At 39.6% G+C, this 10,971-nt stretch overlaps 1 long non-coding RNA gene across 1 annotated transcript in view; it reads right to left on the bottom strand.

Annotated features, from left to right (window-relative positions):
- Positions 1–8,079: 8,079 nt before the first annotated feature.
- The window catches only part of LOC121925531, a 47,952-nt gene continuing 45,060 nt past the window's right edge, over positions 8,080–10,971 (bottom strand). The window contains exon 3 of the long non-coding RNA XR_006102894.1: positions 8,080–10,380. This is a non-coding gene — a long non-coding RNA (uncharacterized LOC121925531). The remainder of the gene's footprint in view (positions 10,381–10,971) is intronic.

Genomic DNA, 10,971 nt, shown 5'->3' with positions numbered 1-10,971 from the left:
CCTGAAGTGTCATGTTAACCACTGTCTCAACAAGAAGCCAGTCACTGATTGATAGGAAAACAACCATACTTCTCTGCCCCTTCCAGGCCAAAAGTACAGCCATACACTTCGTAAACACATTGGAAACTGTGGAGAGTCTGAAAGGAAGGACATAGAATTAAAACACCTTTCTTCCCACAGTAAATGACAAGCAGCAGCAGTCCAACAGTCAAATCGCAACATGAAAGTAAGCATCCTTGAGGCAATGTAGTGAACCAATCTCCTCTCTGAAACAAGGAAAGGAAGGATGATAGAGTAACCATCCTGAATCACCTAGCAGAATTTAGAAATTGACACTTCTGAAGTCCAGGACAGGACAAAAATTCTCACCCTTCTTAGTGATGATGAAATATCTGAACAGCCATTGGATCGATGTTACAGGAATGGGTTCAGTGACACCTTTGTTGAGCAAGGTAGAGGCTTCATCGAGGAGAGCACTGGAATGTGGAGAAACATGGGTTACCCCCATTAGAGGGTACTCCTCAAAAATGATGGCAAACCCCTTCCTGATGATGTTGAGGACTGAGGAATCAGCCGTAAATACAGCCCAAGTGTGGTGGAAATGGGCTAATCTGTCACTAAAGGTCGCCAAGGAGATGGAAAGGATAGCGGGAAAGGAGTCAAAGGTGCCCCTTTCCCTGGTCATGGCCTTTTTTTCTTGAAATTGACCTTGTATTTCTCTCAAGACTGTGGCTTTTCAGAAGATGCTGAAGACTATAACAGAGGTAAATTATGTCTGGATGCAGATGGACTATAGCATCACCTTGGTCCCAAGGACAAACTTTGCCAGGCCTGACAACCTGAGCCTGCAAAGGCATGCCATACTTTCAAGAAGTTGGTTGCATTTCATTTTTTGTGTGAATTCTAATTTCTTGTCTGTGTCTTTGTTAAACAGACTGGATTAGTTGAAGGGAAGATCTTCGACTGTGCCTTTAATCACAAGAGAGGCATGAAGAATGAAGCCATGTTTAGCAGCAAAGAGCAACAGATCCTGCAGTTACTTTTGCTGAATAATCTGCTACATGGCAAGCTGAATTAATTTGTTGGCCTACCAAGCAATGTGACTTCACTTGTACGGCATTCATGAGATGTTTCTCCTTCTCAGGGAGCTTATTAAATAGAGGATGATTCCTTGCCTATAGATTCTGTTGATATGCTCCCATAAATACAGTGTAGTTGGTGAGGGCTGTGTACAGAAGAGGAGTAAAACTTCTTCACCATTAAGTGAAGCTCCCAGCCTTCCTTATCTCCCAGTGTCAAAGATGATTTCTTAATGAACCTATGCTTTTTCCCCTCCCCTGAAGACTTCAGGAGAGAGGGCTCAAGTATCAAAAAGCATCGCATTGTCAGAGGGATGTCTTTGCATGATGGTACCATATTGCTGCTAAGGTAGACTGAGAGAGAACCAAGCCAAGAAATGTTCTGAGAAGTAGCCATAAATGGTTTGAGTCAGTTTGAGAAATCACCAATAAGAATAGGCAAAGGGAGAAGCCAGAGAATAAACACAGCCAAAAATAATCAAAACAGTACTTTTTTTCTGATAGTGGATGAAAAGGAACTGAGGTCAATTAGTGGAAACAGTGAGGGATAGAGCTAAGGATGGGCAGACCTTCCACCAAAATTTTATATAAATGTTCTAGAAGGTTCTAAAGATGCACTTCACAGGCACAGGATAACCCAACTGTGTTAGTCACAGAGACTACAAAGAAGTAGTAAGATATACGAGTACATGTCTTTCTCTGGGGTTTTTGTTCTGTTTCAGGAGCTAGCTAAAAGTGTCCATTTCAAATTTATTTTAAAATCCAAAATCTTTTTCTTATATATTCAACAGGGTCTCCACTACTTGAGGGTTTCACACACTCAAGACAGCATCTATGCACTGTTGAATAAAATCTACATAGGTTTGAATGTGTCTGTGGACTGCTCTGTGCAGGAATCTGAAAAAAGCACTTATTAGTCCTTCTATAAAGATTTGGATGCACAGCTGCTGTATTTAATTGTCACAATTGTGCCAAACTGGCCTAAGAGAAATATAAAATGCTCATCTACAGACATAAACATAGAATTATAACAAACAGCAAGCAGGAAAAATCAGACTATTTTGCTCATTTTGTATAAAAATGAAGTAGTCCAAGAACTACTCCACTAACATTTATATATCAGAGATTTTAAATCTTACAAAAAAGCTATGCCAACTCTTAATTCCCATGTCAACACAGATGTTAATAGGTTAATTTAGCATGCCATGATAAAATGCAAGTTAGCCTGCACACATGCTCTTTAGGTGCTTGCAGAATAATGTAAGAAGATATACCTTGCACATATATATGATCTGGAAATAGAACCTATAAATGCAGAAATTAGGATACACCCAATATCTTGGAAGTGTAAAAGTTTGTAGAGTCCATTCATTTCTTCTCTTAACTTTAAAATAGAGACACCATTTCTAGCTTACTACAACAGCAGCTACATATTGATCAACCGAGTGGGCAGTCCCTTCTATTATCCAAAGCCTGTTCAGAGAAGAGGGTACTAGATTTTCCAAGCATTCCTACAGTGGGTCCTTGGTATCTGCTGGGGTTGGTTCTAGTAGGGCCCCTTGCGGTTACCAAAATCCATGGATGCTCAAGTCCCATTAAATACAGTGGCATAGTAAAATGGTGTCCCTTATGTAAAATGGCAATATCAAGGTTTGCTTTTTACAGTTTATACATTTTTGGAACATTTTCAAGCTGTTGATGGCTGAATCCATGGATAAAGAATCTGCAGATATGGAGGGCCAACAGTAATTATTGTTTACACGGAAGGACTGGGTTTATTTTTACATCAATATCTGACGCATATAATTATGTTCTGAAAATGAAATCTACTTGGTATGGCCTGATCACAAACCATCGAGAAGCTAGCTAAAAGTGGGTAGCTGCTTCCATAAGCACATACTATGTTTTGCCCAAAGCATATTTTAACGTGTACCATGTTTTATAAACAAACATGTCACAAGCTGCAACCCAACAGCACTTTCATGAGACTAAGGCCTGCTGAGGTCACCAAGTCTTATTTCTAAGTACAGTAGACATTGCACCAAACTGTACAATGTGTCCATCCCTTCAACAACACCCCTTTCCAGTCAGTCAGTATAGGCAAGAGAAGTATGGGAAATATATGTGTTTATGTATACACACAGAACTTTAAAAACAAAATAGAGTGGACACTTTCCAAATTAAAAGAACATAATGTGTACCACAAGGAGTTATGTTAAGCAGCATTTTTGGCTGGAAGATACTCATAAATTTAACTGTGTTGTCCCAGGTTTCAGAAGGTACCTTGAAATGCTTCTAGTCCCAACGGAGCAGCTGCAGTATAGCAGCTGGTCATCTGAGACAGGTAGGACCTGATTCAGATCTCATTTCTAGTATGAACACATATGCTAACTTTCGACAAGCCTCTTCTCTTTCTGGTGGATGGTCTCACTCAAACCCCAGCCTCCTCCCCACACACACAATGGGAATAATACTGGTCTATATTAGAACTGTTGCAAGGATTACTGAGCTAACACCTGTGAAACACCAGAACTGTTCTATAAAGGTGGTAAGTACTGTTAAAATACAATTGTCCTCTTCTCCTCTCCTTTATTAACTGGAAAAAAAATGAAGATTTTTGTATAAAAATGTAGATTTTTTTTGTGTGTGCCAGCAGCAGATAGGAAGACATAATGCGGTCTGCAACAGAAGTCGCCACTACTACATTGTAAAGAACATAATGCACACTTCTCTCACAGTGCAACACTAAATGTCATTTCAGAATAGGGGTCAGAGATGACAATGAGGCAGGCAGAGCTCTACTGCCACAGAATATATCTAAGTAGTTTTTAAAAAGAAAAGAGAGGAGGACACAATATAAAAACCACCTGCTATTGCCAGCTTTCACTTTAAACAAGAGGCTGGGGACTTGTGTGACTTGTTTAAACCAAACTTGCATTTCCAGGCATATGCATGTCCTTTGAAACAAGGTACACAATCCTCAGGTGCCTTGTTTTAATGGCAAATATGCAAGGGGTGAATCAGCTTACCTCACATGCCATGCTACCCAATGTAGAGTTAATGAGAAATCAGGAAGAAACTGAAAGGTATGCAGCCAACTTGTGCTCCTCTTATTTTAGCAAAAAAGACTACATGCTGTAAACATTTCATCAATGTAGAGGAGAAGACTAGTATTTGTTTCAGCCCTATCTGCAGAGTGAGTGATTTGAAGTTTGTACGCAGATAGTACAGAGTGCACAATTACTTAAAGGAGAACCAGTGTGATACAGCAGTTGGGCACTGGATTCTGACTCTGGAAGACCAGGGTTTGAAACCCCCCTCAGCCATGGAAACCCACTGAATAACACTGAGCAAAGACAAACAACAATGAACAAATCTTGTCAAGTAAACCCTGCCTTAGGATCACCATAAATTGGAAATGACTTAAAAGTCACACAACAATAACAAATTTATTTTAAAAATAGGTCAAACTTGAGAGAAATAAAACTTTGCATGAAATTGTAACACTTTCTGAAGCAAATATATTGCATACGAACATGCACCAATATTTTTTTTTTTTGTGATCCAATATAAAGTCTGCAGATGAGAGGGAAATATCTTTCAATTCTGATTTAATTCCATACATGTCATTGTAAGAGATCAGATTTTGCAAATTTACACTGAAATGCAAAATTTACTTTCAGTGTTCCTAGGAAAAGATACAATAATGGCCCAACCGTATGTCTTTTTATTTCTTTTGTGCATTTTTGTACATTGTGATAGAAATATTAAAATATTTAAGAAACCAAACAGCCAGGGACTTTTTCCTCCCCCATGAGAAGGTCTGAACTTCATGTAGAAAACATGATTTCATGTGATTAAAAAAAAAATCACGTTTTCATCTTTTTACAGTCCCTCCCTCCAAAAGGTGTTATTTAAAATGCATGTAACAAAGAGTACTCTCCATCAAAACAGAAGCTGTACACTTGGATTTGCCTCTTCAAAAAGCAAGTAAGAGAACAGGGGAACTGCAAAAAGAGGCACAATAAATAATTTACAGACAACTCATACAAGCAAGTAAAGCCATCTGCTGCAGAAGGAAAAAAAAAACCTGAAAGTCACCTCTAACCTGAACAGGAAAAGTTATACAAGCCACCCCTCCCCCCCCCCCCAACTTCTTGGCTTTACTTCATGAACGAAGATTCAGGAAGCATTCATCCGTGCTTTCTACAAGCGCATTGATGACGTTGGATGTATCCTTTGAGCCTGTGCAGTGGATGTTTCTGGTGGAGCGCAGCGTGCACAGAACAGGCCTCATCCTTTAAACCAGAGGTTCGTCTGCTGAGGCCTTGACAAGCATGGATGGTAGCAGCAAGGTCCTCGGGTCGTAGGTTTAATTAGAGTTTCCTTCTCTTAGATGGTTGACTTTACAGAGTTAGACGAGCACCATCTGCCCAGGTTTGGGATAAGAGTTTTCCTTCTCCTAGGATGGTTGCCATAAGGCTAGAGAGCCCATCCTGCCCTTTGGCGCTCTTGGTCAGACCCTTCGGTTGTGACCTGTCTGGCATGGGAGGCCCTGCCGGTGGCTATTATACCACCGCCAGCATAGCTCACAACTTCATTAGGGTATGCAAGCCTCTCCCCCACACAGTGAGAGCATAGCTGGAGGGGAATAGGAGTCCGGAAGATGACAGTTAAAGGAGGGAGGAGCCTCTTCCTTCAGGCTATCCCTGGTGGAGCTGGGTCTGCCTGATCACTCCCTCTCAGGCCAGAAGATGACAGTTCCCCCCCCCCCCCACCCAACTATTAACATTTAAATACACTCACAAAGACTGTTTTCAAAGCAGAAGAAAGAGCCCAAATATTTATGAATACTGTATAGCAATTTTTTCTGTAGATATGAAAGTTTTCACCACTTTGGAAGTTTTAGGTTTCCTGTTTTCAGCTTGTTTCAATTATTTTTAGATTGAAAAGCACAATATAAATTAGGTGAAATGTTTTCTGACCATCTTAAATATTTGCTAATTTTTATAATCTGGTTTCCTATGAAAAAGCAGTCAAGGCCCTTATAAGAGGAGATTACTGAAGAAGGGCATTGTTGGTGGCTGCTCCGAAACTGTGGTATTCCATGTCAAGTGAGGATAGGCTCTTCCTCCTATGATATGCTGAGGATGGATGCAACCACTACCAAAGAGGTGTCCTAGTTTTGTCATACTGTCCTAATCTTACCAATGCCAGCAAAGTACATGGGAAAAGTACATGGAAATGTTTTTTGTTTTATTGAAATAAAAGGTAAAGTAGCAGAAACTGTGTCTTCACTTGTCACTCTTCCTAGATAAACTCCTGTACATTACAGCAGCTGGTCATAACCTGTTTGCAAAAAAAGATCATGTTGTTTGTAGCACAGACTAGTATTCCACCAAGGATTGATGAAAAGTATACTGCACCAAGAATTGATGAGAAATAATAATGGTGGCCTTACATGTGAACAAAGGCTGGGATATTTAAACCATTTGGTTCCTTACAGTGCCAGCATGTGCAGAAATTAACTGTGTGGCAGCCAAATAGGTAAGACTATGGGAATAAATATGTGAAGCGCACAAAGACAACATCCCGTCTAGGAAGGAAAGGCACTGATATAGGACAGAAACTCATCTAGCAATGATTCACCTCTACAAAAGACAGTAAAGTAAATCCTAACCAAGTTGGGATACTTTAGTCCCAATGAAATCAATGCCAATTATGTAATACAGGATTATCTTGCACTATTCATTTCCATTGATCCTATTTTTGTTCAAATTAAGTCCAGATATGGCTTATCCCCAGTCAAGTGGCACCTATCCAAATAAGTGTTCTAAGATATGCAAGTGTAGCCTTGATCTAACTCAGCAAATGGACTTACAAATGTTTCCTCAGCTTCTGCATTCACAACTGTATTTGCAATACATATCACAACTTCACTGCTATCTTTAAAATGTAGTGAAAATACCCCCTCCCACAGACACTAACTTTCAAATCGCCAAAGTGACTTTGAAATATCGAACAGTTCCATGGGAGTAGCCATGTGACTCTGCTGCAATAAAACAATCAATAGTATTTTGAGTGCCAGAAGCCAACAAGTAGGATTTAGCAGAAGCTTCCAAAGCTCCCAGAGACATGGAAATTTACCTTGTGCCTATATTTGTACAGACCATGGCTCACATTTGTTTGGTGTGGGAAACTGTACCTTGGCAGAAATTAAATAGTAGTACACAAAAACAAGCAAATGTTTCCTACAGTAAATAAAAAGGCAACTGTTGCCTCCCTTAATAGTTACCCTCCAAGCAGGTTGAACTAATATTGGCATGGTACACTGTGGAGAAATGATAGAGGAAGTCTAAGTTGTCTGGAGGGTGCTAAATAGGTAACACTAGCATATGTAACTATTTACCTGATCAGCTTTGACACAAAATATTACATACACATGTCAAAGTTACCAGAGATGCAACACATTTCCTCTAACCACAGTTTATGTGAATAATATCACACAGTGCTTGGGGGGGCATTATAGCAATAGCAATAGCTTCATTTATATACTGCTTCATACCACCTAAGCAGTCTCTAAGCAGTTTACAACTGTAAGCTAATTGCCCCTAAAAAGCTGGATGCTCATTTTAGCGACCTCAGAAGGATACAAACCTGAGTTGAACCTAAGTCCTGGCTGTATTGAACTCACCACCTTATGGTTTGTGAGTGAGTGGCTGCAGTAAGAGGCATTTAACCACTGCACCACCAGGGCCCTTCACATTACACATTATGGAATGTGTAATACAAAACCGACTAAACCCTGTGACTACAGGTAAGAGTATCAGATATTCCAGACCTTCTTAACCTCTTTAAGTTGCAAGGGACAGAACAAGAGTGCCAATACAACCAAGAAACATGGGTGACTGTATACAAGGCTGGTACCATAATGTCAACGTTTCTAATCCACCAGCCCTTTCTCAGAATGATCGCACTGATGGGACGAACACATTGAATATCCTTGGGTTCATTGCTGTATATTTTATATTCATGTTATCTTTTTTACTTACAAATCACAAAAGCAGGCATGTAATTCATTTAAACTATATGTGGCTGCTTATATACATGTAGTAAAAAAATGCACATCACACATTTGGTTCCATATGTATCAACATGTAGCTGAAGTTTAGAAAAAACAACGTATGTACAGAAATCAATTTAAACATGATGTTTTACTTACAACCAAAACAATGTTAAAAATTTTGATTTGCTGAAAAGGAATGCAAAAATTTTAAAGGAAAAAAAATGATCAGTATATGCATCTTGCCACACTGCTGTTATGGTGTTAAAATCCAATTATTTATCCTATGTCTCTGAAATGCTGAAGATATTTGAAGCTGAAAGCAACTGATGCAGTATACTGTTGTGCACAATTTTTTAAAAATAATAATAATAAAACTGGGAGAAAGGCAGGATATAAGTAAATAAAATCATCATCATCCTCATCACCACCACCACCACCACCACCACCACCACCACCACCACATTTTTAACCATCCCAGAGAGCTATTTCAAGTCAACCATATACATGTTATCCAACTCATTTTCTACAAGGTGATGCATGAAATAGGCAGTTTTTACATAGCTATGACTGTAAATAGGAGACACATCAATATTCTTTAAACCCAAAACTCATGGTGTAAAATATCATGTCAATTCAAATGGGCAGAACAGATTGTGAGCAAGCAACATAAAATAAATGCCCTGCAAAATAAATCAGTTATCATGGACATAAAAAAATAAGAAAAATATGTAACACTGTAACTGAAGGCAACCAGCCATTTCAAATCATTTTTAAACAGATACATCTTACATTTTGTTTTCACCAACAAATAGGCCGGCAGGCAATGGATAGAGAAAGTAACCTGGTCCTGACTATTCATAAAACATGAGAGAGATCGGTTGAAAAGCAAGTGAGGCACATGGTCTATTTGCAGCCAAATATTTGCCTAAAAATTAGTATGTAGAATTCAAGAGAACTTCTATTTGCATATACCTCTTGCCTTTTGGAAACAGTTGTTGCCTGGCAAGTGCAATGGTTTTATCATCACGGATACACAGATCTCCTGGCAGCTAAGTAACATCTAAGTAACTTTCAATGACACCGGAGAGGTGTTTCAGGATTTCTTTCCATGGCCCTTGAAAGATGATAATGCTGCACAGATTATTAAGGCAGCGAGGCTTCTTTACAGGTTCTTTACAGGCTGCCAAAGCCTCATGGCAGTGGCATGTAATGAGTAACATTTTTGTTTATTATTTGAGGCAGAAGCAGATGAGATGGCCCTCTGGGTTACCACAGCCAGTCTGGTCTTTTCAGGTTGCAGCAAATTCTTCCCAGAGGACCTTAATGTGCGGGGAAGATTTTGTGGAAGAAGGTGCTCCCACAAATAGTCTGGACCCAGGCCATGTAGGACTTTTAACCAACACCTTGTACAGTGCCCGAAAACTAATTGGCAGCCACTGAAGAGATTTCAAGACAGGTGTTATATGGTTGGTTCTAGATGTACCTGCGACCAATCTGGCAGCCATATTTTCTAGCAATTGAAGTTTCCAAACTTGGCACGAGGGTAGCCCCATGTAGAGCACGCTGCAGAAGTCCAGTCAAGAGGTTACTTGCATGTGTACCCACTGTTTCTAGGTCGCTTCAAGAAGGGTCACAGCTGGCGTATCAGCCAAAGCTGATATTATTTGCATCCTAGGAGATGTTGGGTCATTCGCTAGCTAAAATGTTGTGCAACCTGAATAAAGTTATTGATTTTTTTTATTTGTTTCACCACATAATTTCCCACAGAGAGCTCACAGTGGGCATCTAGCACAATTAATTCATCATTTCATATCAACTAGGCAAATTAATTCCAAGACAGCATGGTCTGTATGATCTTTATTCTGAGCCATGCAAGGGGATGGTGAATGTTTCCAGGTGCCGTCATCCCCTCTTGCAGCCTTTATGAAGTTCATCAAGACCTCTATCGTTCTCATGTAAGTTGTCCAATATATAATGTTTGGGTTGTCACTGTACTGAGTGATGAAGTTTTTCTTTAATATCACTGATTTTATTTCTATCCCAAAATTAATGCCTTTCTTTCCACTACACTCCATAAGCTACCTCCACTAGCTTCAACTCAATATGGAAAAACATCCAATAAATTCTGTAACTATTTTTGTAACTATTTCTGTACAGCTTATGATGATTGGTGTTCATCCATTATTCAAACATGGGCTAGTTCAAGTTCATCTTTATTACGGTCATGGACCAACACTAGTAAGAAAGGTAATAAAAGAATAAAAGAAGGTAAAAGCAAGGTTAAAACATAGGTTAAAAATAGTATTTACTATATGCTTTTAAAATCCAGTGTAACAAGGCAAGATTGGTACTAGTCTAATGCGGAGGTCATTGTTTGACAGTACAGTGGTACCCCAGGTTACGAAAATAATTCGTTCCGCCGCCGCGTTCGTAACCCGAAATGCTTCGTAAGCCGAAAAAGCCATAGGCGCTAATGGGGAAAAGCCGCGATTTCGTGCGAAATAGCGCCGAAAAGCACCAAAAAAATTTTCGTAACCCGAAAAAACCTTCGTAACCCGGAACAGTTTTTTCCTATTGATTTTTTTCGTAACCCGGAAATTTCGTAAGGCGGCGCATTCGTATCCCGGGGTACCACTGTATTTAATCGCAGCTGCACAGAATCTGGCAAGATTACATGGGCTACTCATGTGCCACAGTGATTTATATGTAAATACATGTGCACTGAAAGCATGATGCTTTACACTCTGTCACAAAACAGACCCACCCAGTTCCAACTACATACAAGTCACGCAGGTTGACATTTACCATTCTGGCCAGTTGCCAAGG

The sequence above is a fragment of the Sceloporus undulatus genome, chromosome 3, assembly GCF_019175285.1.
Source record: "Sceloporus undulatus isolate JIND9_A2432 ecotype Alabama chromosome 3, SceUnd_v1.1, whole genome shotgun sequence".
NCBI classification, from domain to species: domain Eukaryota; kingdom Metazoa; phylum Chordata; class Lepidosauria; order Squamata; family Phrynosomatidae; genus Sceloporus; species Sceloporus undulatus.
Note: the sequence above shows the minus strand (reverse complement) of the source record. Positions and strands in the feature narration are given on the sequence as shown.